General features: G+C 38.8%; 2 protein-coding genes across 8 annotated transcripts in view; one reads left to right on the top strand and one right to left on the bottom strand.

Annotated features, from left to right (window-relative positions):
- The window catches only part of LOC144004699 (glycylpeptide N-tetradecanoyltransferase 1-like), a 164,569-nt gene that overhangs the window by 34,690 nt on the left and 102,539 nt on the right, over nucleotides 1-27,340 (bottom strand). Inside the window, exon 1 of one of the 6 annotated variants that reach the window (XM_077502129.1) lies at nucleotides 12,661-12,711. The exons of the other annotated variants lie outside the window; for them this stretch is intronic. The gene's annotated coding sequence lies outside the window, so the exon portion shown is untranslated. Of the gene's footprint in view, nucleotides 1-12,660; nucleotides 12,712-27,340 lie in introns of those variants that run through there. 6 annotated transcript variants of the gene reach the window in all.
- Nucleotides 1,190-27,340, top strand: part of LOC144004698 (protocadherin-15-like) — a 133,354-nt gene continuing 107,203 nt past the window's right edge. Inside the window, exons 1-2 of one of the 2 annotated variants that reach the window (XM_077502122.1) lie at nucleotides 1,190-1,313; nucleotides 23,980-24,269. The gene's annotated coding sequence lies outside the window, so the exon portion shown is untranslated. Of the gene's footprint in view, nucleotides 1,314-23,942; nucleotides 24,270-27,340 lie in introns of those variants that run through there. The other variant, XM_077502123.1, reaches the window with a different exon arrangement.

The raw sequence follows: 27,340 nt of genomic DNA, 5'->3' as shown, positions 1-27,340 counted from the left end.
GAAAAAGGCACAATACAAAATTAATAAATGTTTAAACAAAAAAAAAAAAAAAAAAGACTAATGTCTCTATTTGTCATTTTGTCAAAAAAAAAAAAAAAAAAAAAAAGACTAATGTCTCTGTCATTTTGTCTTGCAAAGCAGACTGGAGTAGATCATGACAATGTAGTGCATACCTGTAAATTGAAGCAGAAATCATTTGTCAATCAAATAATTTTAAATCGAAAATTGTTTGAATCGAGAATCGAAAATCGATTCTGAATCGACTCGTAGACCCAAAAATCGTAATCGAATCGAATCGTAAGACAGTCAAAGATTCCCAGCCCTACTATCTATCTATCTATCTATCTTGAGAGATAGAGATATAGAGCGAGAGCTAGAGAGATATCATTAGACATAGATAGCTATCTATCCATCTATCTCTCTATCTAGAGCTAGCTAGCTATCTATCTATCCATCTATCCATATATCTCTATCTAGAGCTAGCTAGCTAGCTATCCATCTATCTCTATCTAGAGCTAGCTAGCTAGCTATCCATCTATCTCTATCTAGAGCTAGCTAGCTAGCTATCCATCTATCTCTATCTAGAGCTAGCTAGCTAGCTATCCATCTATCTGTCTATCTAGAGCTATCTATCTATCTATCTAGAGCTATCTAGATAGATAGATAGATAGAATACAGAAGCCTATGAATAACTGACTTTTCAATCCTTTTGTCCGTCTGATGTATCATACATGATTGAAAATCGGAAACGTATCTCCAACGTAAACTAGTGCGCGATAATACTTCATGTGTGTTTTTCCTGATGTCTGATGGTGGCTGTCATGTGGTGCAGCTCAGGTTGGAGTCACGGGGGATTAGACCCTGCAACCATCTCTTCTTCTTTAATAGGATTTGTCACTGAGGGGCAACTTTCAGCGTGGGTGTGCGCGCATGTGTGTGTGTGAGTGGCCAGCGCACAGGCCTACCACGGTCACAGAGGTACATGTAATGTCAGTCTGAGGTCCATCAGTATTCTAATCCCTGCATGCTAGGTTTGTGTGTCTGCGTGTGCCGAGCTGCCGTTGTGTCATGTCTAGGACTTTCCATGTCATAATCCTCTCGGGATAAACTGTGCGTCTGTCAAACGGAGTGCGTGCGCAGACTCATGGGGATCCTCTAAGAGCATCAAGCGTCAAAGAATAGACATATCAAATACTTGTGTGTGTGCGTCACGGACTTGATGAAAGACCGAAGCATTCTGTTGCTCCGGAGTTCCTTCATGCGAAGTGATACTCGTCGGAAGGATCCCATGTTTATCATTGGCACTGATTGTGGTAATTACGGTCATTCATTATCGGTTTGCGCTTGATTAGCTGCTAACGAAGGCATGATCGCAATTGTTATGGATGCCTTGTCAAATAGTGATGTTTTCATATTTGTTTACGTATGTATTAGTTGGTTACTTATAACCGTGCTTATACAGTTAAACGGCTTTTGGCTGATAATATGAGGGGGTCATATATTTTGGGTCCACAATCATAATGGCCCCCTAACTACCATGTGGCCCACTGACCTAAACCATTACGTTGAGATTTAATAAGTTAAAATTTTACACAAATACAATAATATAAACATTAACGTCACAAATCCATGCGAGCAGTTTTGTAGTTGACATAACTGTCTGCCATGTTTATGACTCCACATGTGACAAACAATACAGTTATAGTTGGTAAATATATGCATTTTCGTTTCCATTATGAATATTTGAGTTCATTGGAGTTGACATCCTCGGGAGACGGAAGCTGCCCGTGCACGCACAGCCCAAAAGCAGCTTCCTCTGCGGGGTCAGCGTGCTGCTGAGAGGGAGTCAGCCTGCGTTGTCCACATTTTATGTAACAGCTGAGCACAATATGAATTCTTGTCAGTCTTCCTTTGTCATTAACTGTGCGTACAATGCGGACTCCAGAGCCGAGGAGCCATCGCTTCCACTCCAGGTTGAGAGTTGAGTTACGCTGATCGATTCTTATTGCGCGGCGCACCTCTGACTTGTTCAACCTTGTTTGCGCTGCTGCAGTTATTATCCTGCTGCTCTCTTCTTTTTTTTTTCCTCTGCTCATGTCAGTTTGTAAAATTCATAGTTTAAAGATCGCTCATTGCACTCGCAGAGTCTCCCTGGGTGGTTGCGATGGAAAGTGCACAATGAAAACGCCATTTTTTTTCTTAGCAATTTACGATTTGGCAGTGAGGGGTTCCTCATTGTTGACTGGCTACAGTAACATGTGCAATTGCAACCCGAACACATCAAAATCCACGCAAACGGCAACACCCGAACCAGACAAAAAGCCTTAAATAGTTCACAAAAGCAAATCATCTTCCTAAACTGCTAAGAGCCATGACTGACTGCAATAAATAAAACCATACCTTAACGTTGCAACTGAGCAGTTCCGCACTCAAACATCGCAACTCTTCATTTTCCACAAAACAGGCTAATTCAAGTTTATGTAACTTATTTTCTAAAAAAAAACCATCTTGAATTTCAATCTTGAGGCGACATAATGCTGCGTGGCTCCTGCGACGTGAGGTAAGAGGCGGAGTTTTATGACACTTCCCAGAGGTTCGTTCAGGCTACTTTTAACACTATAATTGGTTCACAATGTGTACAAATAACTGCCAACTTTTGGACAATCGTATCATTTTGAGAACAAACAGAAAAATTACCATATTTGGAAATTTACCTTTTGCATTTGATTGCGTTCTTTCAACCTGCTTTTGGAAATCTCCTTTACTCACTTTACGGCCTCTGATGGATAATTACATTAGATACAACTTTTTGAAATTTTATCTTCTGTCATCATTGATGTCTGCATTGAGTGCTTGAAATGAATTCTTCTCTACTCTAAAGCGTCTACAAGCAGTGCACACTGTTCCGCGTTGGATAGCGATGACCTCCACGGCTAATTTGTTTGTGCCGCGTTCTAGTTGAAATTCAGCGCTTGATATCCGATCCCTGCACTGATTGTATGATTACTAAGCCAAACGAGCTCGCTAATTGCTCCGAGGGATCTTAATGAAAGTTCTAATTGAAAACAAAGCAGCTCTGATGGAGGGGGAAAAAAAGAAGTTAGCTTAAGCTAAATGCAGGCTGCTGAAACGGTTTATCATTTTTGAATCGTTGTGAACAAAATCCTTGAAGGTAAAATTGCTTGGCAGTGTCAACCGCTCATGCAAAAACTTTCCATTCACTTGGGATTTCTCTTGCATGACTTTGTTGAATGGAAAGGGACAACTAAAAAATGCCTTAAATCTTTTTCTCTCTCTCTTTTTTTTTAAAAATCATCTGTCTCTTTTGTGTCTTTGCACACTTTCATTTCCTCCTCTTCTTCCTCTCAAGCAATACTTGAACTATTCACACGTGGCGGAGATTATCTTCATAGCTGCGATGGCGCAGATGACCGCAGCAACAGATGAATGGTAAATCAATAGGCGTTGACCTTGCAGCAAAAAAGAAAAAAAAAATTCTCGCAGATAGAAGACTAACTTCATTATAGAGAGGGAGGTCGGCAAAGTAATGGATGTCTTTTAAAAATGTGATTACGCAAATTGTTTGTATAAAAGTAGTCTTCTGCGGCAAAAAAAGAAAAAGAATGGTCTGAAGATAGATTCAAACAGCAGTTTGTTAGCCCTGTGTGTGCGTCCTTAAGTTGTTCACAGATCTCCAAGGGCATTTGTTGATTATATTTCTCGTTTCTTATTACTGCAGAAGGCTATGAAGTACTAAAGGTTACATTAGCTACATTCAATTCTCAATATTTACAAGAAATTTCCATATTACAATGAAATGAATTCCACACATTTCGGGGTTTACAAAAAGAATTAGTAATTGTATATTTCCGCTCTTGGACCACCTGAGCCATGATAATGAATTGATGTAATAGCGGTTAAGTGAATTCAGCATCGCCTTCAGTCACAATTTCCCCCTTTGCTGCCTTCATTTAGCATCTGCCATCTCGCTCTCTTGCAGCCGAGATATGAATATAACGATTTGTCTGTCTTCTCTCCCTCTGAATTCCTTCGCTCCTCTTTGTCCTTTCTAATTTTTTTTTTTTGTAAATACCGTTCGCCTGGCGTCATTTCTCACGTGATAGACATTCAACGGTGGATGTTATCTGGGAAGAACATATTTACGCAAATAGTGGCCATAGATGATGTGTTCCAATTAGTGAGTCATCCCTCTACCACAAATAAGCGCTGGAAAAAGTATTACCTGTTTTCAGACACTTGTCCACACACACACACAGACTTTAAAGAGTTAGCATCTTAACCCATTTTAGCCCTGTTGCTAAAATGCTAACTGAAAAAGCCGGACTATGGAAGTGTGGAACTGCCAATGAGGAGTAGTTTTTAATGAGGCTATGTCGCTAAAAACAGCATAATAATAATAATGATAATAATAATAATAATAATAATAATACGATATAATAATGCTGCTCGGTAATGCCACAATTGCTCAGGTGCAAGTCTGTGGCATTATGGGAAATTAAATTAAAAAAGGTTTTAGCATTTAGCCTATACATTTGAACGACTTTACCAAGAGGTTCGAACAACTTTACCATGTCGTTCATACGACCTTACCGAAACGTCTTTACCAATTACTTGGAATGAATTTGCTTCTAGGTTCGCACGACTTTACCAATCTGCTCAAATGACTTCTCCAGTACGTTCGAATGACTGTAGTATGTTCGACCGACGTATCCCAGTCAAAACTGTTCACTCCACATTGGCAGTTAAATCTTTCTGTACAATAAGACAGGAAGTTACACTCCACAACAAAATTCAAATTATTATTCGCGAAAACCGATGTTCCACTGTATTTAAGATGATTTTAAATTAAGTGGTCTTTTTTAAAGATCAACGTTGAAGTAGAATGGCAGGTTATTGCGCCACAATGTTGTGTGTGTCCATGTTTACGTTACTATATTATTTCTGCCCAATCAGCTTAGCTTCTTGCCATTTCACAACAATCCAGTTTCACCTGACAAAAACTGTAATCTACCAGATAATATTTTCCCCAAAATGCATTTCAGCAAATATAATCCTTCCATACCAATTTACTCTTTACTCCATCTGAAGTTTCAGCTCCCCAAGAAACTTATCACATTTGTCTTTGTAACAGTTGTCTAAGTTCTGTTAAATGAATGGTGCACATTTGCTATCAATTTTGTCATTGTAGTGTGCCTGCTTTTTAGAAAGCTTAGTCAGTCATGTTGATTTGACATGAAACATTGCAAGTTAACACAAGAATGAAGGATCCCGTTTTGAAAAAAAGCTCAGGATTGACTGGCGAGATATGTTGGATTGACGTGCAGTGGCAATGAGATAAAGATGATTGACAGCTTCGTGTTCAGATAAGAGGAGGAGATTCATGTTCTTCCGCACTCTTATGGGTCATTCCAGGTGATTAGCAATTAAAACGAGACAGTAAGAAGCAAAAACCTTGGTTTGGTGTATGACTTCTCTCTGGTGGTTCTGGTCGAAACATTTATGAATAATAAATCTGATATTGTTCGTAGTAATACAGTTTAATTTATTCCTTGTGTATGTTAAAAATACATGGGAAGAGGACCTTGGAAAAATAATAATCAAATATTAACTCGCAATCATAATATTGGGAAGAAAAAAATTGTTCTGTATTGCACATTTGACTTTTTATCTTGCCTGAAGAGGACTAAAGTCGAGTGTATAAATAACACGTTGTGAGATTGTGTTATTTGTCATTGACAGAGGAGAAGGCAACAGTGACAGAAGCCCGTGTAGGAGGAGACAGACATTTTAGGAATGCAAAACAATGTCGGCCTCAAAACAAAAACAAAAAAAAGATCATACAGCTCAAGAGGTTATTTAACACAAAGAAACACAAACACACATTTCATAGCTGCTACAGTGATTTGCAAAAATAGAAGAACATCTGATTTCCTTCGTAAAGGGAATGATGCAAATTCACCCTTGGGGTTAACAACAATTATTCGATTGGTGGTACCAATCCGAGAGAAGGAAATTAAGATGGTTGTGGATGAGAATAGCGGTTAGTCTCGAGCGGCTAGCGTCGGCTAATCGGTTCACGGCTAGCTTTCAAATATTCAAACCAACGGGACTGGCAGGACCAAGCACACGGGCAACTTGATCGCAAAAATATGTTCAGTTATACAAATGTTTGCCAAGTGAAACTGGAGTTTCAAGAAAAAAAAGTTGATGATCGTAAACGTGGAAGAACAAATACGTGGTGCTACTAACGCCACACTTTCATTGATTTGAGAGACTAGCTGTTTCTCGTTGGGCATTCTTGGCCTTGTGAGCTCGTGAAATGTCAGCAGACGCGGCCATGTCCTTTTTCCAATTGAAAATACACGTAAACCAAGAACGAACGGAGTACCCGGATCTTGTTCTTACCTGCTAGCTTAAACCAAGGATGCATCAGTGACTCGGTGGTGACTTGTCAAGATGCATTTTGTGCTGCCATACTTATTTATTTATTGACGGAAATACGTGTGTATTCACAACTACACAGACACTGAGACTAGCGTTCTGAGTAACTTCTCGAGTATGTTCACAGGAAGACCGCATTGCCAAGTTTCACAAGAGCGTACTCTGTATTCTTGGCAAACGGCGCAGTCTTTAGTTCCACTGGGCTCAACCACATGTGAACAATAACGTTTGACCTGAGATAATTACATTACTTATTAGTTTCCTGATGAGTAAAGTGCCACGTTTATGTCAAGTGTTTTTTTAATCAGTGTTTTTTGTTTTCAGGTAGTGCAATAGTTTGCAGTGTATTATGAAAGCACTACTTCAAAGGGAGCTATTTTGACTATTTTGGTTACCTACTCTACCAGAGAGAGACGAAAATATTAGCTCTCAGTCTGATTCTCAGAATTGCATTATAATCTTTCTAAAGGCAGAAATATCAATACAGCTCTTGTATTGGTTCTCATTAGAAAGTGAAATCAGTGAAACAGGTACAGCCTGTTTTTCTATTCGATATTTTACGATCAGGCTTTCTCCCTCCTTCCTTGTCTTATTAGCGACTCCTCGCCATCACTCAGACTTTGTATCCGCACAATCGTCGCCTCTCTTCCATTATCATCCTTTAAGGTATCTCTGTCGGCATTTCTGTTTATCCGCATTCTAATATTCCGCCGACAATTCATCTTTCCATCTCCTTTTTCGGCGATGGTTGAGTAGATTAGGAGCCGGCGGGACCATCCTATTACTGGAAGGTTACATTTCCATCTCAGCGGCAGACATCAACCACACCATGTCCTGTCAAAATGTCCTTGAGAGAAATGCTGAATGCATATGTGATAAAAGCCATTTTAAAAAAACCACCATCGTGTTTTAGACAACAGGCAAATGTTCTTCTTCACTAAACCAATCATCTGCAACCATGATTAAAACCTCAAACCTGATCAACATTCCCCCTACCAAGATAAGTTAATAACGTCACGTACATTTGCATCAAATCCCATGGAATAACTAGTAAAATATTGAATTTGATCTTTGCAGTCCCTGCATGCAGCCGCTGTACAATCGCGTTTTGCTGCAATGTCGTGACTGTGTTTGTGTACCCGCGTAACCCGAGAGCGTCAACGATCGAGGGGCCTATCTTGGTTTAACCTCCCGACTCTGAACAGTCAATATTACAACAATTACCAGCAAAGCATATAATGTCAATATGTGACATTTGCAGAGGGCAGCCTCCAAAATCAAAACTAAAATTGCGTTACACTCAGCAACGATGACCTTATGTGATTTGCTGGAAGGGAGAAAATTGTCGTGGTTTTCATTGTCGTGCTTATTATTTTTGCTTTATTATAGTCCAAAACGTACGCAGTAGCAAGCACAACACAGTAATATCAGGGAACCTCAAAGTCTGCAGAAACTAGAGAACCCTCTCAACTGTCCAATCACACAAGCAAAGTTTTACTTTTAATGCTACTGAAAAGGCTCAAGTCAAAAAATGATCCAGTTCTGTCTGAAGAGCAAGCAGCATCCCGCCACAACAGACTCTCATTCTGAAACTCCTCACAGGAAAAAACACAAAGTCTACAATAACTTCAGATCAGAATATGATCTGGGCAAGTCTCAAGTCATACTGAGTAAAGGATTTACTGTCATCAGAATTTGAGGAAATTTGGGGAGTGGTTTCAGCAAGGAAAGTGCCTGAACCTCGGTAAGTCCTGGAACAGCTGAGGGATGAGACATTTCTATTACAACTTCAACAGTTCTGAAATGTGCTCATCAAAAGGGCGACCTCCAAATCAATCAACCTGAACTGCCATCAAGGAGGACGAACTTCCCTTACAACAAGAAAAACTGTTTGTGAAAAAACTATTAGCATGTTTGCGACTTTTTGCTAACGTTAGCAAAATTTGCTAGGTTAGCAAGCATTTGCGCCTCAGAGAGGCTTTGGAAAGGAAATAATTCAAAATCAAGAAAAACCTTTTCCGAAAACCGACAAAACCCAAAATCCGCTACGTTAGCAAGCATTCACCGCTCGGTCTTCTGGTCATTAGCTAAGGCAACAAAATAGTACTCAGGAGTTTTCTGTTTATAGCGATGTCGATTCATGTTAATCAGGCAACTGGACTGTTCTTTGTTTGTGTTCTTTCCCCGTTTTCCAAAAACATTAAAATAACGCTATAAAAATAACGTTGGCAATGATGCTATTAAGCTAACGAAAATGGTGGATTTGACAGGCGTGGTGAAATAAGCTAGCAAAGGCATAGTGAAACTCCAAATCTGGCACCATGAATCGCTTTATTACCAATTTTGCAGCCTTTCTGAACTACGCTTGTATCGCTGCATGAAATTGGACATCTGTCAGCACCTAATTGGATGCGAGAAAGCCTTAAAACTAAAACTCACAGACTTCTTCAGCTTAGCGTGAAATTTCCACATAGTTTAAGCACATCCCAAAGTGGATAAACGAAAATGCAGCCACCCTGTACAATCTTTTGATTTCATAAACTAGTTCTCAAAGTTTCTGTGAAAGTTTATTTTTCAAAAAAGGGTACTGCTTCTGTTTTATTTCTCCAAACAAAAGCGGGAACAAGCTTGGCCTTGTGTGCATCGTGTCTTTCCTCATGACTGGGTTTTAAGGTCTACGACTCTACGTGAAAGCAAAAAGGTGACACTGGTCAGCCCTTGCCGCTCCCTCTCGTCATCTGCTTGCGAGATAGGCGACCACAAAGCGACTGACTTTTGCGTCGGGCACGTCGGCGGTGAAAAATCGCTGCTCCGGAACGAAGGTCACATTTTTGTTTTTGTCGCATGTTTATTGTTCCTGTGAAAGCAGCCAGGAAATAGCGACATGAATAAAACATGTACTCACACGCGCGCGCGCTGTGGTTGTGTTGGGCCAAAATACACTGGCTTATTATTCCAGGAAGTGATTGACACGTTAATGACGTGTTACATCAGCTGTTTGATGTCAGGATCAAAAAGATCATGCATTAGAAAAAAACATGACGACAACAATTAGGGATGTAACGATATCCAAACATCACAATACGATAATTATCACAAAACTTCACAATCACAAAAGATCACAATATTGTTAAAAAAAACAAAAAAAAACAAAAAACAAAAACGAGCTCATACTAAGAAAAAAAAAACAGTAATGCATATAAACCACCTACCATCTCTAATAATATCGAGGCACATATTTGCTAATGCAAGCACACATTGATCGCTTCACCAGCAAATTAGGGTCCCCTTCATCTGACAATTAAGCATAGATTTTAAACATAGAAGGCCAAAACATCCCTAATGAAAATTAAATTGTGCTAATAAACTAGCCAATAAAGGGTGCTAGAACTGCACAAGTGGAAATCAACCTGCCTTTTTTAACAGATGTGGTCCTTTTAAATATTGTGAACATGACGACGACGATATTGCGGCAGTTTTAATCCCACGATATCGCGATATTGCCCTTATCTTTACATCCCTAATATATGAATAATATTGAAAGCTTTTTATTTCATTGCATGCTGTTGCCGTAGCGACACACTGTTTGCAAAGAAAAACAGTGTTGTTTTTGAGTGTCCAAACCTGGACCAAAAACTCACACACAAAAAAACAACTTTGCCCACACTTCAGGCCTGGCAAAAACAAATTTATATTTGTGCTAGTACCCCAACATAATTTTGGGCCTTTTGTAGCTGCTCTATAGAGTATATACCACGGAAGAGGCGGGACTGTTTTTGCACATAATTTTGGTTCCGGTTCAGTTTGCGACGTGTGGGCTGCGTCAAAATATTTGTGCTTCCGACTTTGTGCCCCTCGGTTGCGCGTTCGCAACCCAGGCCAGAACCAAACTGATGTGCAGAATCACGTCCCGCCTCTTCCGTGGCATATACCCCATAGTTGAATTCTGGCTTTTCAAGGTGTCTCCCAGTTTTCGTTAAACATTCTGTTGAGTTGGAGTGATATCCGTCTTGATTGGCTTTACACTTTTTTTCTCCCGTTTCTTTTGTCCGTTCTGATGATTCCTGTTTTCCCCCCTCCGCCGCATGCTAAAAAGAAGAGACGCATTGTGGGCTAGTCAACATGACTCCTTATTATGTAGCTAAGTAAGTGTAAAATTGACTTTCAGCCAGAATGCGGCTCACTGACACAAACGGCGGTTGGTGTCTGCGGGATGAGTTGAGTGTGAAAAATGAGAAACAAATGTGTTATTTTCATTTTATCGAGAAAGAGAGACGTTAGAGGTTGGAGCAAAATGCACGCGGACTGATTGATTATTTGGATATTTTATTTGTGAGGAGAGCAGAAAACGCTGCACTGCGAGACAGTTGATCCGAATTGAATGAAATGAATGTGAACTTGGACTGCCTTTGCTGTCCTTTCAAAATAATCTTATGGGTAGAAATGAGTCTCAAAACAAATATGAATCCACAACATTAGCTACACTTGAACAAATTATCTGCCTTTATAATGCTTACGTCTGATTGACATCGTCAGATGTGTGATTGTCACAATATGTCTGTTGTTATAAGTGCGTTGCTGAAAAAGAGGTCAGCTATTTTCAACTTCAGAAGAGTTGGCGCGACCAATAAACGTTTTAAAGGGCAGTCATATTTGGAGCATTGTGTTGTTTATTACTTGGCAAAATATGAAAAGGATGCAAAAGACACACTTCCAAAGAGTGCGTGGCATGCTGGGAGGCATTAGAGAGATGGAGATCAGCAGCGGGACGGAAGAAGAAGTAAGAGACAACTATTATTCCCACAGGAAATTGTAAAAATAGAAATACACCGTTAACTGAGTTTCATTCACTTTGTGATGTCACTCGAAATTTAAAAACACGCAAATCAGCTTTCCCCATTGATATAAATGGAAATGATGTTAATCTATTGCAGCCCCAACAAACCCTTTTTTTTTGTAACATGTTTTCTATAACTGTATAGTATTGGACATTATAAACACACTTTGAAGTAAGCTGCTGCCATAACTAGTTAACCAATTATCACAAAAAAAGATTCAACCATAGCTTTGACAAGAATTACCGTAAAACTGGGACAGTCGGCCATTTTAATAATTAAGAAAAAACGTGTTTAGACATCCAGGCTAGCTGAGCATACCAGCATTTACTACCACTAAATAAGTCTCTCTTATTCAGGTTCTAAGGTAATACAAGTTGAATTCTGGTAGGACTTGCGTATGTCCCCTAAAGTGTTGAGTCTTAAATTAAATTCTGGCTTTGTGCCTTTGAAGTAACTCGGGCTACTTTCAAAGACGCGGCTCCGAGCCATTTCGCCGCCATCGCCAGGGATCCGCTTGGCTTCAAGCGGATGAATGCGGCTCGCTCTCCAACTTAAAGTGCCACTTGTTCAATTCGAGTTTGATGTTAGGAGAGCTGTCGTGATCATCATATGAACTAAAACCCTGAAGCTAACACCATGCTAACATTAGCCCCAGCTCCAACGCTAACCGTCTAGCTCTAAATCTTACCTTAACTAAATTTAACTAAACTTTAACTTTAACACGTTTGGCCAATTATGCTATCCTAGTTTATTCCCATACAAAAAAAAATAACGTGCCTCATTTAACTGTAAACGTAAGGCAGAACAAATGAGGCAGAATGACTCCCTTGAGTGATGTCATTGGGGATGATAAATCCTTGTTGTCTTAATTAAAGCTGCATCCAAAAGACGAGCGTTAGTATGGCCTGCAGCCGATTTACGCAACGCCTCTGGGGGAATAATACACTTTTTAAGCTAATAATGATGCTTATTGTGCTTGTTAGTGTGAATTTTGGAGAAGTATGGGAGATAAAACAAAACAAAACAATACCATTATGATCATTATCTGGAGAGACTGGAGATGTTAGTGACTGAAATCCAATCTCGGATCAAGTGCATGCGAGGGGGGGGGGGGGGGGGTCGAGGGGGGATGAATGGCTTAATTAATGGAAGCGCTCGTCCCTGCACAGTGTTCACACTTCTGCTGTCGTGACCATGAAGCAGATAGAGTAAACATTCACCCGATGCCGTGGGGATCGCTCACATAATCAACACGCGCGCAAATATGCATCTTAATTAGCAACCGCAGTAGTATTAGCCTTCGTTTACTTTGACAAAAACTTCTTGCTCTTATCATTGCAGGTCAATATTGAACACTTACTGTAGGTAGGTGACATAATTGGGGAAAACAGACAAAATTCAAGCCGATATAAACAGGAGCACTAGTAGTCCTTTTTCACAACATTCAAAATGTTAGCTGTGATCGATTTTCCTTCTGCAATCCCCTTCAAAATTTTTCTTTCATAGACCATCTTCGTGTTTGCATAACAGGTGACACCCAAAGCCAAAAACAAAGCATTATCTAATATTTAAGCAATCAAATCTAAAAGGCAACAACTAGAAACTTCAAAAGTGGAGGCTTCTGGCAAAAGCTGTGTTGTCCAGAGTTGTTTAATAAATCGAGATGTAAACGAAACCCAAATGTCTCAGTTTAGTATACAGCAAAAACAAAAAGGAATTTACCTTGCTGTTCCAATAATTTTGGAGGGGACTGTAGTTTAAAATAACAATAATAATAATACTAATAATAATAATAATAATAAAAACTAAATCTAATAAAAACAAACAAAAATCCCCCCCCCAAAAAAAGAAATTAAAACTGAATTTAAAAAAAATAAAATACAGCATTGAAACCTCGCATGTCAATTCTATATTTTTAAACAAGTATTGCTATTGGTCTGCCTCAACATGCTTATTTTTATGCATGATTAATCAATTCAAAGTACTTAAAAAAAACAAAAACAAAAACAAACAAAAAAACAAAAAAAACTTGAGAACAAATCTGGTAACTCTTGTGTTAGCCTAGATTGCTCTGAGTCCTGCACTGCCCCCACTGTCATATGGTGTTCCTCATGGTTCGATTTGAGGGCCCCGGCTGTTTTCATTGCATTTCATATTTTTATTTATTTTTCTTTTTTAACTATTAGACATAAATATTAGAAACCACTGTACTGTTTATATTAACAAACGGTAACTTACATTGACACGACAAAGGGATTTATTTAACTTGCCGTTCCAATACTATTGGAAGGGATTATATTTATTAAAAAAAAAAAATAAAAAAAAATAAAAAGCAATAAAACTAAAATCAATAAAAACTAAACAGGCATTTTCAAAAAATAACAAATAACAAACCTGCTCAATTTTTTTTAATTTTTTAAATAAAATCTAACCACATACTTGAACAGTGTTGGCAAAACAACATTCTATATTTAACCTGCAGTACACTCAACACAAAAAGCTCATGCATGCTTTTTTTTCCCCATCCCCTTCCATCTTTAAGAGGACGTCGTGTTGAATGTGTGCAGACTAATATACATGATATCACGCTTTTTCTTTGCGGGCGGACGCACGCACCGGGCGACGCGAGTATTTATCTAAGTGACTGCGTGCGCGTGTGTGGTGGCAAAGGTTCATTTGACGAGTCGTAAAGAGTGATCTTTTCCCATTAGCATGGTAATCACATGACCTTTGCAGAGTCAATCAAAAGCCTTTGATATTTTTAGAGGCTTTAACGCCGCCGGCATGGAGCATGCTTTCAAAGTGAAATATTCTTAACTGTGGAGAGTTCATTTGTTCTAATATCATTATGGGAAACGAAGATTGCTTCGTGGACTTAATTATGAGCAAATTAAATCAATTTTCTATGATTTTTAAATCGTATAAATGTCAATATATGTTGTGGAAAGGGCGGCACGGTAGTCGAGTGGTTAGCACGTCCGCTTCCCAGTTCTGAGGTCTCCGGTTCGAGTCCAGGCTCGGACCTTCCTGGGTGGAGTTTGCATGTTCTCCCCGTGCCCGCGTGGGTCTTCTCCGGGTACTCCGGTCTCCTCCCACATTCCAAAGACATGCATGGCAGGTTAATTGGGCGCTCCGAATTGTCCCTAGGTGTGCTTGTGCGTGTGTGTGGATGGTTGTTCGTCTCCGTGTGCCCTGCGATTGGTTGGCAACCAGTCCAGGGTGTCCCCCGCCTACTGCCCAGAGCCAGCTGAGATAGGCGCCAGCAGCCCCCGCGACCCTTGTGAGGAATAAGCGGTCAAGAAAATGGATGGATGGATGGATGTTGTGGAAAAGGAAAAAGCTTTTCAGACTTTCTTATACCATCATGGAAGGAATTGGTTGACTTACTGAATTATGCAGCCAAATTATTGCATGTATTCATTGTGAAATATGGCCTAAATAACCAGGAAGGAATCATTAATCCATCTGTAAAAAAAGGAGTTTGCCTCTCTGACTCCATTGTCTTCACTTTTCGAAAACCTTCGACGTGTTCATTTGGTTTCCTGTCCTGGAAAATTGAACCTTGCAAGAACTAGAAGAAGTTTTCATCTTTTACTTGAGGGAATACACAAAGAGAAATCAGTCAACTCTTTTTTTTGTTATGTTTTTTTCAGATTTGCCAAGCTTAATGAAGTTGTATTTACAAAAGTCGACTTGAAAAGAACACTTTGTCACCGGAATACTTTTTCCCTTGCTCAAAGCCTTTCGTGACAGAGTTTTTTTCTCTGACTCGTGGGAATGGAAAGTTTGACTTTAGTATGTTTTGTTGTTGTTGTTGTCACACAGTAATTAAGATGATTTGGGGATTGGGGGGGGACTTCCTGACTTTTAATGGGCTGTGAGTTTTTTGCAGAAACCTGCTGTTGCTCTTTTGGTGACTTTTGAAGTTTCTAATCAACCTTGATCCACTTTAGAACAATTGCAAATATACAATTATCAACACAATACTCATGACTGCCTCCTACAGGAGTGGGGTGGAACATTATCTGCCACAACTTTTGAAAATCTGCCTTATAATGTCACAATTTTCCAAAAAAATTAGCAAACTGTTATATTCACGTGGAAGTCAACTTACATTTGTGCTTCCCTCTCCAGTGAGACAGGGAGGGAGTTTTTTTTTTTTTGCACTCTTCCACCATTTTCTTTTCCGCAGTCAAAACCCCCCAGGTGGCGCCCTTTACAGAAGCACTTAGGCCCACCCCGTCCCACTGAGTCGCACTGCAGCTGCACTGAATAACTCCGGCTACTTGCTTTGTGTGATTGAAAGAAGGAAGAAGGACTTGAATAGAAAAAAAAGGCTCCCACTGGGTTTGGTTAGTTTTTCTTTTTTTTAACAAAAGGCTTTGAGACAAATCTATGCTTAGTCATCAATACTCTGAATGTTCCCCGTTTGGCATATTTTCACAAAGCCCACTTTATCATTCATCATTACACAGAGATTTGTGTAATATTTGGAGGGCTAACTTTTTACTCTACTGGAGTCATAAACTATAATTATTACTTGATTAAAATTGTTGGCTCCTCTCCACAAGTGCCATTTCTTACAGGCAATTTTCTCATTATGATCTATTAGTCCTGCTCTGATCACAGTTGAAATTCATTCACTGCCATTGATGGCTATAGAGAGTCAAAGGTCCTTTTTTTTTTCTTTTTTACTTGGGCTGGCAGTGAATGCGTTAATTTTGTCTCTAAAAGAACAACGTAAGACAGCTCCAAACAAACATTAGAAGAGATTACATAATTATTGCTATTCTACAGAGACATCACAAACTTTCATTTTAAGAGAATCTTGAAAACAAAAACAAACAAAAAAATGCACAAATGTACAGAATGACAACAAAGAGGAACAATAAGTGAGAAAAGGGGGGCGTGCCTCAATGTCCTTTCAGGCCACACTGAATATTAAATGTGCCTGCAGCCTGCATATGACTTCTTTTTTCTCAGACGATCAGTTTGTGCCTGTAAGTCACGCAATGCTTCCATCATTGTACTGCCCCGACAGTATCAAAGCAATAGTACCTAATGTTGTGACCAGCGAGTGGATATTTCCGACCCAACAAATACATGAATCAGACCCCTTTGCACAAGCCCGCAGGAGATAACCACCCATCGATTTATCCATCTGGCCCGGACACATCAATCCTGCACCCTAAGACCTCAAGTTATGATCTTTTATTCAACTAACATGACCCCGTTTCCTGTTTTCGGAAGTTAAAAGAAACTGGCAACAGCTCAAGAAAAAAAAAAAAAGGGCCTTCAAAAAAAAAGTTTTGAAATGGAGATTTGGTGTTTTCAATCAGGAAGCCATTTTGGTTTGCTTCTTAAAAACATAAATAATTCATTTGAATCTTTCAGTGTAAATGTTCTTATTCAGTTTACATTTATTTGTTGTATTTTTTATATTTAATTTTTCCGATCTGTCAAGCTAGCTGTCTATCTATGAAGCTAGCTAGCTGTGTTGCTAGCTAGCTATCAAGGTGGCAGTTTAGCTATTAAGCTAACTAGCTATCAAGTCACTGGTCTATTTATCTATCGAGTGTATTTGTTGGTACATATATAACAAGAATATACATTTGTTTGGTGTCAGGCACCCAATTTAAAGCCACACACACACACAAATGTAAAGTTCACGCCGTATATATTCTCTTTCTTCGGTAAACAGCCCGCGGCATTGTGCCGCTATTACCTCCTGCTCTCATTAGGGAGGAAATGTGGACCATAAGTCAGGCCTGAGGGGGGATATTGTGTCAGCTTTCCCCCAGCCTCAACACACCCATTGCGCGTGTCTGTGTTTTTCAAAAACGAGAAAAACTTGAATAAGCGGGATGGCGACGTCTCTGCATCACCGCGTCACATTACTGTGGTCAAAAGTGGGAAGTTGGGCAACCAAAAACACACTGTTGGATTTACGACACACGTTGTAAAAAAAAAAAAAAAAAAAAAATGGAGTAGTGTTATGCTTACGGTGCTTAATTCCTTTCCATATGATTTATAAGGCTTTTTTTTTCCTAGGCATATGGGAGTGAAGCCATCTTGAAAGCCATTAAGGCTAAACGTCCACAGAGCGTTATTTTATGGGCCCAGATGTGAGTTATTAATCTTTTTCTTTTTTTTTTTTTAGCTGACATAATTATACACGCGCAGAACCTTTAAAATGATTAACATCTGCTCTACCGAATGAATGAGACAGACACCTTTGCATTATTACAACATGCACAATCTGAACCAAAAGGCAGCACATACAATAAGGGAACCATAATTAAAAAACATAATTAACAGGCCAACAATATGTTTAGTTAACACAAATTTGACAGGCCAGTATATAAAATTAATTCAACCTGCTAGAGATTTTATTTATTTATTTTTATTCACTTTCACACATCGGGTGGAAACCTCATATGTCCAAATATGGTAAAAAAAATTATTTTTTTTATCATTTTAAACAAATCAATGTTATTGGCCAGCCCCCAGATCGTCTGTTATTGTTTCGCGTTATTAACCAATTGAATTGAAGTGTTGAAAATAGCTCGAGAAGAAATCTGGTAATTCCTGCTCTGCCCCACTCTCATCCGGTGTTCCACAGGGCTCAATTTTGGGGCACCTGCTGTTTTCATTGTATTTATTATTATTATTATTATTTTTTTTTTCATTAAATATTTAATATTGCTGATTATGGCATTTTTTTACTTGGTCTGAGGAAATATTCCAATATTTTGAGATAGGATACTTGAATTTTCTTAAGCTGTAAGCCATAAATCAGCAACATTAAAATAATGAAAAGGCTTGCAATATTTCAGTTGATTTGTAATGAATCCAGAATGTATGACATTTTTGCTTATTTAATTGCATTACAGAAAATAATGGTCTTTATCACAATATTCTAATTTTCTAAGACAGTCCTGTATAAAAATTAATCTAAGTACATATTAGAAACACTTTACTGTAATGTCTATATTAATCCTAACTTTTCTTTAGTCACTACTATGTGAAAAACATGTCAATTTTTGTCTTTTTGTTTTTTACATTGTTTTTGAGAAGTCTGCAATCGGTTTCATCCCCAAAACATAAAATGTAAAAAAAAAAAAAAGGAAAAAAAAAAAGAAGACAAAAACAGACGTGTTTTTCACATAGCAGCGGCGATTTACATGTGTATGACAGTTCAGAATGTAACTCCAAAATAAAACTTTTTATTCTCATGTCCCTATACATCTGACCATACAATTTACATTTAATATTAGCAGGCACAGCAAACTCCTGTGTGGTGTATTTATTTTTTATTTTTTTCGCTCTCTAAAACGTTCAGTCATTCTTATCAGAACGCAGTCCGCCTCACTCTCTGCGCTATTGTTTGATTTGAATGATGAATGAGTGCACTGCTGCCCCGGCAGTCGCACACAATATTTATCATAAAATCCCCACAGAGGCAATTTTGTTTCGATTAAGGTAAAGCGTCTTTGAAAAGAGAACAATGCACCCTTTCATAAGCACCTCCATTTAAGCCCCACTTTTTCTTTTTTTTTTTAGTATGTGACCTAAGGGCAAAGCAGGCAAACTGCCCACAATATTTCTTCATTATTTCACATCGGAATGAAACAATACATTTTACACTGGAAGCTCTGAAGTCAGTCAGTTTCTCAGCTCATCCTGTGTTTTTCCCCTTTATACAAAATATTGGGAAAAAAAGTAATGAAAATTCCATATTCCTAAATTATTTTTACATTTGTGTGGTAGTTGATTTCCTCTCTTTTTTTTAAGCACCAACAATTTTGCTTCAACCATCTACAGTGAAACCCCGTTGCGTTTATATCGGGGAATACGTTTGAAACGAGAATTAGTATAATAGATTATTTTTTTTATCTACATTTAAAAGAAATCTCAGTGTTACAGAGAGCTTAAAAACATTGTTTAAAAAAAAAAAAAAAAAACCTAAAGGTTACGATTATGTATAATAAAATGTGTTTTCAACACTATTTGATTCAAATAAAACAAATGCAAGAATATAACAATCAGGTAACTAGCGGCGTTTTCACTTTGGGGTGTACTCGCTTTTGTTGCCAGATTAAAGTCTCTTCTTTCATCAGGAAAAAATAAGTATATTTCCATCTGTTTACGTTTTGCAGCAATTGGCATTAGAATATAGCTAGGTTTCATTATTATTCACAAATCTATTTAGAATTGGGAGTAATTGAGCTTTTTTTTCAACATGGCCCTGGTTGATCTCCTTTGCTCCGCTGCCACCTGCTGGCCGTTTGTGTAACACGCACCATTTCTTTAACCGTTCTCTGCAGTTCAGAGGCTGTAACAAAGCCTACACTATGATGTAACATAAAACAAACAAACCAAAAAAATGTATAAATACGTCTTTGGGACACTTAAAACATTTCAAATAGAACATATTTACACGGTTTTGGGAGCAAATGAGTTAACTGTTTTTAGTTATTTTTGGGGAATAATAACTGAACAATGTTATATAAGCTCTAAATTGACGACTTGTGTCAAACTATTATCCTATTTTTTTTTTATGTAGCATGTTATAAAACACAACATAATGCTGAACCACGACATAGCGGGCACCAGTTTGAATTCCTGTTGTGGCTCAGGTCCTCACGTATTTGCTAGTTTCAACCCCCCTCCACCTGCCCACTTCTTCATGGCTTCATCGCCACTGGTCACCAATAAAGGGCCCAAGCACTTCTCTTCATCTCGCAGCCTCGCCTCACCCGCGCCATTAAAACCCATCGGGGCAAAAGAGGAAATTAATCTCCCGTCACATCTTTCTTTCACACGTCGTAACTTGCGCGCAACAGCCGCCGTCGTCGACGCTTTTATCCATTTTTCTTGCTTCATTGTCGCATTCTGTGCGATTTCCGCGCGCTCCGTCGCATTCCCTCCGTGCCCCGCCGCTGCTTTTCGTCAGCCGGCTTACATCATCGGCCCAAAAGCTTTCACAGTTCTCCGGCAAATGGGGTTGCAAATTGTCAAAAAAAGGTTGCGGCGGGACGTTTTATTCATGCGTTAGGATCCAATCACTACTTCAGAATTGGGAAATTGCAATGAGATTTATTCTCATCTTGCTGATTTGGAGGGATAATTATCACTTTCAGACAGCTTTTTCCAAGCATGTTCAAGTTAAAAGGGATGCCACAAGCCTCACTATAACATTTAATAATCAAATTCTCTCTCACTATATAAATATGAATGATCATAAGTCTTTTTGGCACCTTTTTGACAGGGAACTTAAGTGAAGATTTGGCTAAATCTCTGCTTCAGTTTTGTTAATATGAAAAAATGTTCAGCATTTTAGCCAAATTCAAACTCACTCACCAACTTTTTAATGGTCACTGGAGAGCTAATTCAATGTTACCATGCTCATTCTGAATGGTGGCTGCATTTTTAAAAATCAGAAGAAAAAACAAACCATAGTTTGCCATGATCAGCTTTGGCCCACTGATCTTTTGCTTGCCATTCCCGGAGCTCAATAGGATTTGTTTGTAATCCCATCGAGCAGATGGACACACGGGTAAGATCCCAGTGGTGAACTGGAGGGGCTCTAATTGGACTGCCCCCAAGTCGGCCCTGCAGCTTCACTGCTTGGAGTCTTCTCAGCCAGCAATTGAAGACATCATCTGAATTCTAATGACAAGAGTTTGACTTGTGACTGTTGAGGCAACTCTGAGTTTGTAAGTATTCCTATTGTGGTGTCTAGAAATGTACATATTAGAGCAGGGGTCAGCAACCTTTCCTGTCAAATATATAACCAAAAATTTGTATTGAGCCGCACAACATTTGAAGATTGTGATGAAGAAAACAGTGAGGGTCTTAGAGCTAATAATAAGAGCTGCACCATATGCAGCATCCAATATGTAGATTTATTTTCTTCTACCTTTCGTCATGTATTTTTGGATTTTGTTGTTGTAATTTTTCATACATTTCTGTCAAATTTCTGACATTTTTGCAAATTTTTTGCGCATATGGAAATTTTATGCCTCTCTTCATTTGTTGGACATTTTATGGCTTTTTTTTTTTTTTTGCTTTTACACTTTAATTTTGGAGATTTTATAGTCATTTTTCAGTATCTTTAAAAACCTTTTCATCTACCTGTCATCTCTCTCTCTCTCTCTCTGACAACTTAAAAATTTAGATTTTTTTAAATATTTAATTATTATTTTTTTACTTAAATCAAATTGAAGAATATTTTATCTTGAAAATACAATATAATTTTTTTTTAATTTTTATTATTATTATTATTTAAAGAGATCCACATAACAGGGACGAAAGAGCCACACGTGGCTCCCGAGCCAGGTTGCAGACTCCTGTATAGGTTAAGTTAGTGACCTGCTGATACCGATAACTAAATCTTTGGTTCCTCGGTGTGGCGAAGCTACACAGACAAGATTGATTGGAGATTCTGGGGTGAAAGCGGACACTTTTGCATATTCATTAAACAACATGAGCTATTCATTCTTGAAATCGCCAGCCTCTATAAGAAGATACATTCGGCTAACATCCCAGGTTAAGCTAAAATAAGTTAAGATCAGCTAAGATAAGCTAAGCACCTCCATGGCAAATATGTTAGCACAGTCAAGATGGAGCACGTCAACATACTTCCTAGATACTAATTACTACTTTCCTATTTGCCGCAGCTTTGATGGCACCTTAAAATGCACAAAAACAATGTGGATTTATGCCTTGCCCTATAAATCACACCATTTGCGGAAATATGCTGCTCATAGCATCGGCGGAATCTTGACTGCAATCCCAAGAGCAGATGGACGGACGACGAGGTCCGCAGTGATTAGACTGCTCTGGCTCACTGCCTCCATCCATCACATCGCAAGTTTGACATCAAATTATAAAATAAAGAAGGTAATATCTCCGAGCAGATGGTCTTCTTTGGGCTATTACTCATTCGATCACAATTTACTGGCACAAGACAAAGTGCCGCATTCCAGTAAGGCCGCGCGAGTCTGCCCCAAGGCACTTTGGGACCCGTCCTTTTTTTTTTTGTTTTTTTTTTAATATCAAGTCTCACATGGTTATTATTATTATATCGCGGAACATTTTTTATTAGTTCATTGTTTCTTTGCTACTATAATCCGTTTATTATGACAATAAAGCTCCACTTAGCTGGCCGTTTACCAAAAGCGATGTAACTCTCAGCCAAAATGGCGCCCTGTTAAGAAAAGACTTTTAACTACCCTTGGCAGCTTTTCACTCGTCACTCGTCTTACGTTGAAACAGGCGAGAGTGAGTCAAAACGCAAAGTTGTATTAAATGGGCTGATTAATAAAACCGCACGGCGATAAAGTAGGCATCGCTCCACAGTGGAAACCAACAGCCCTTGTCATTTGCCATGTACCTGTTAGGAGTTTTACGGCAGATGCATTTAAACGGCTCTAAAGAGCTGCAGTGCACAAACACTGCTGGCACTGCACTTTGATTTTAATGGAGCTTCTACTTAACACCTGTATTCCATATAGGCACAGAATTTCATTCAAAAATCAAACCGAGGGAGGGACAGACCACATCTGTATGCATGAAAATGAGAACCGTTATTTAATAATGGTAAACATGTTTTGATTAACATTGGAGCAGATTTTAAACACAGAAGGGCCAAAACATCCCTAATAAAAATTAAATTGCACTAAAAAAAAAACAGCCACGAGAGGGTGCTAGAACTCCACAAATGGAAATCAATCTGACTTTTTGAACAGATGTGTTGCATTTAAATATCGGGAACATGACGACGACAATATTGTGGCAGTTTTAATATCACGATATTGTCCTTATCGTTACATCCTTACATTAAAAATGCGTTTTAAATGAGTTTTTTTCTACTTTATTTTTCATGAACAATTTGGGGTCCCCCTCAAAAACAAAAAAGTATGTAGGGACTCCAAAATGTTTGTATACATAGCACTTGACATTATTATAATTTATATAGCATATTTAGATCAAACGTAAAGAAATAAAAAGTTTTTGCCACTTTTTTTGTACTTTTGCTGCTACTTCTGGTGTACCCTTCTTGGCCAACGGGGGCAGTATAATACAGTCCTCCACACACAAAGAAGACTACACAATGAAATCTTATTACTCATTTTTTGCAGAGGATAAAGAATACACGACTAAGTTTTGTTAGATTATTTGTTTACTTGTTTTGCTCTAACAACTATGGATGCTAATCATCAAACCTGTCTCTGTCTTTTTTCATTGTGTATTAGCATTATGCTAGCGGGGGCATTTGTATGGTATACTTGACTTTTTCCCCTTTTACCTTCCAATTATCAGTAGACTCCACATGCTTCTTTTCTTCCCTTGCAGTAATTAATAATCTTTTAAGAGTGACTCTGCATCTCATCCCTCGGTTTGTCTGTCTCTCTCGGTGGTGCAATAGCCACCTCAAAAATCTGTGGAGCCCCAGTTAAGCTCTATTTTTGATATTATACAACATATTTATAATTGATTTTTTCACCACTCTGCTATGCATCGGTCAAGCCTCCTTTAGACCTAGGAAAGAAAAAAATCCTGAAGCTGTGCCTGCTCTCTCTCTCTTTCTCTCTCTCTCTCTGTCTGTCTGTCTCTCTCTCTCTCTCTCCACCGCCCTCCACTTGCTACCTCCTGGCTCCGGTTGTCAAAGCAGAGGGGGAACACAAGAGGAGGTGTCCTGTTACTCTGCAACACAGCTCGAGCACCTCCGCTCGAAAAGGATTTCTGCGCAAGCAAAAGAGACGCTCCCGGAAGTCTGCGCCCTCTTCTCGTTCTCGAGGAGTCGCTTCGCCCGCCCCGGTCACGCAGGCATCTGGATGACTTTGCATGGATGTTATTTGCCGGATTGTCTCGCGGGTGGCGCGGGGCCCACGCGGAGCAGCCGCTGACAGCGCGCGGAAAAGTGGATGTTAACCTCATGGCTGCGACGAGGAGGATAACACGGTGAGTGGCGTCTCGGCGGCGCACTTCTCCACACCCCCCCTGTGGGAATTCCGGATGGGAGATGTGAAACTATTTGCGCAAAAAGTGGCGCCAAGTGGGGATTCGGGGCTGTCCGTGGTACTAAAAAAAAAAAAAAAAAAAGTGACGTGACGAGAGCTATCCCTGGTGCTGAACACGAGCGTTTGTGCTCATTTTCACGCATTTATATGCAGCATTCAACGTCAGCTCATCACAGCAGACAGACACAAGATGCCTTATTTACCTTTTTTTGTTTGGCTTTTTGTACTCCCACACGACTCCAACAAGTTTCATATATGCAGAACGAAAGCCCACTTTCTGCTTTTTTATTTTATTTTATTTTTATCTCTTTCTCCCATGACGGCGCGTGCGCATGTGCGTGCGTGCGTTTTCAACAAGTAGGCAAGCGGGAGTGTGCGGTCGGTGGCGAGTGCAAGCCGGCAGCCTCACGGCAGCCGGTGTCTCGGATTAGGAAGGAAGGGAGAGTCATCCGATTAGCTAAATGAAGGCAAGCTGTCGCCGCCTCCTGCTGCCCGCAATCGCAGTGCACGGCCGCGGGAGAAAGTCAAAGGTTACCTGTGTGTGCGTGCGCCTTTGTCTTTGCTACTTTGTGGGGCCCATGCACGCGTGTTTATCCAGGTTTAACTGCCATTGTGGGAACCGACTTGACATTGTGGGGACGTTTTGGTGGTCTACACAAGTTCAGACTTCTTTTTGAGGGTCAAGATTTGGTTTTAGAGTTTAGGTTTGAATTGGGTTATGGTTGAACTTAGGGTAAGGAATGGGGGTAAGACAATCATTTTTGGTTAGGGAAAGACATTATGTCAATGAGAAGTCCCCGCGATGATACAAAGACAAACGTGCGTGAGCGTGTGTGTGTGAGAGATGGTGGGCTATGCATACAAATAGGTGGCTGTTTTTTGTTGTTGTTTTTTTTTGTTTTTTAAATCAAGTTGTATGTTATGAGAAAGAAGTTGATTGATTGATTGATATGTTGATCAAATTCATTTTACGGATGGCTAAGTAGGTCAATGGATTGATTGAGTTCAACTCGAGCAAATTGAGTTTGTGGAAGGCAATGGTTGATTGATTGATTGATTAACTGATTAATCAATGACCAATGGACGTGGCGATAGAGATAGATACTGTCCATCAATATCTACTCAATTCATCTTCAGGCTCGATGGACAGTTGTTGGTATTGATTGACTAACTTCATCTTTTTGATGGCTAATTAGGTCGTTAGAAAGATTAACTGATGTGTTTAACTAAGATCATTCAGTTGACTGGCTGGACAGAAAGCTAGATAGCCATTTTGGTTGATTAACGGATTGAACGTGCTAATATTACGGATCGATGGATGGACACAGCTGTGGACAGGTTGCAATTTGATTTGATTGATGGCTGGATTGGCATTATTAAGCTGGTGAGTGCACAGGGGGACGTGCTGTTGATTATGAGTAATGTTCATCTGTCATATTGCACGTTTGGATGAGATGCAGCGGATAGACTGGCATATAAGAAGCTGATTGGGAGTACACAAGGGGGCGGGGCAAAGACTATCTCATCACAAATATAAACCAGCGTCAAGGGCTCTGAAGTATTGATTATATGAGGTCTTGCACAATGCTAATTTCTGCCAATGACAAATACATGACAAACCTAATATGGTCAACAATTTTGACAGGCTGCGTTTGACATCATCTCCTCGTGTGCGTATATTTTTTTGCATTCAATTTGCGTATGTGTGTGGATAGAGGGTCAATCAGACGGAAAGTGTTTGTCCAAGCCGGGACGCGTCCACGTCTCAGCATGCCAAAGCCTGTTAGTCATGCCGGATGACAGAAGCGGCAGGTTTCAGGTTTAAATAGCGGCCGCCGCTAAAGTGCTTAGAATGACAGTTTGTCCGAGAAGCGACGCCATCAAAGAAAAAAACTTTGATGGATGAAGAATACTTGAGTGCATTTGCACTCATGGTGTGATTCAAGCAGAAAATGAGCTTTTGCTGGATGTGTAATTATGTTTAATAAAGGCAATGGCAAAGCAAAAAATGAATATTTTGAAATTGCAACTTTTGTGCGGAAAAAAAACGTGTTCGCATAATGTTTTTCTTGTAAATACAAAACGGTATTATGACTGTTATTGACTTTTTCCATAACAAAATATGCAATGATATAAATTTACACCTTAATTCTCTTAATCTTACAAGTTATATTAATGTCAGATTACAAATATATCACAATAATATTGAACTTATTCCTTTTGTAAAAACGACTTTATTGAGAAAAAGAAGCACATTTATTCTTTTAAATTACAATATTCCATGTTTGTGTTATGACTTATCTATATATTTTGTTATTTTTTTGTTTTTTTTTGTTTATTTTCTTCCAATGTAATAAATATTATATTTTATATCCCCCTTGTACAAATCAAAATCTATTCTGTAATATTACAACTTTTCTTCCCAGGAAAAAATACAAATTAATTGATATTACATATTTTTCACATAAAAATAAAATGTTATTCCTGTGATTTGACTTTTTCCTATTTAAAAAAATGACTATTATTGTAACATTAAAAGATGATTTCCTTAATCTTACAACCTAAACGTTTTTCTATCCAAACTTAAAATAGTCATTTCAAATAAACAGATTTATTATCATGTTTAAAAAGATTATTTGGTTGCTTTTTTTATGTTAAAATTAAGAACATTAGACGACTTGAGGAAATTAGTTCATTATGCATGGAAATTTGAAAGAGCAATAGAATAATAAAGAATATGCCATGGAGACTTAAGACTTAATAATGCATTCATCAGGGGCAATAAATAAGTTTTGTTTTTATTGAAACTGTCACAACTAAGATCATTTATTTCCCAATTGCTTGTTTATTATTCTAATGAAGCGCACTAGACTGAATTTCAGGTAATTCCCATCTTTTTTTTTTTTTTTTTTTTTTTTTTTTTTTTTTTTTTGAAGAGCTCAGAATTGTTCATTCGGTAGTCTTACCGATTCAACGTCTTGTCATCATTGCTCTTTTCCTTTTTTTTTTTTT

This window comes from Festucalex cinctus, chromosome 17 (genome assembly GCF_051991245.1).
Source record: "Festucalex cinctus isolate MCC-2025b chromosome 17, RoL_Fcin_1.0, whole genome shotgun sequence".
In the NCBI taxonomy this organism is placed as follows: Eukaryota; Metazoa; Chordata; class Actinopteri; order Syngnathiformes; family Syngnathidae; genus Festucalex; species Festucalex cinctus.
This window is presented reverse-complemented; position numbering and strand designations above follow the sequence as displayed.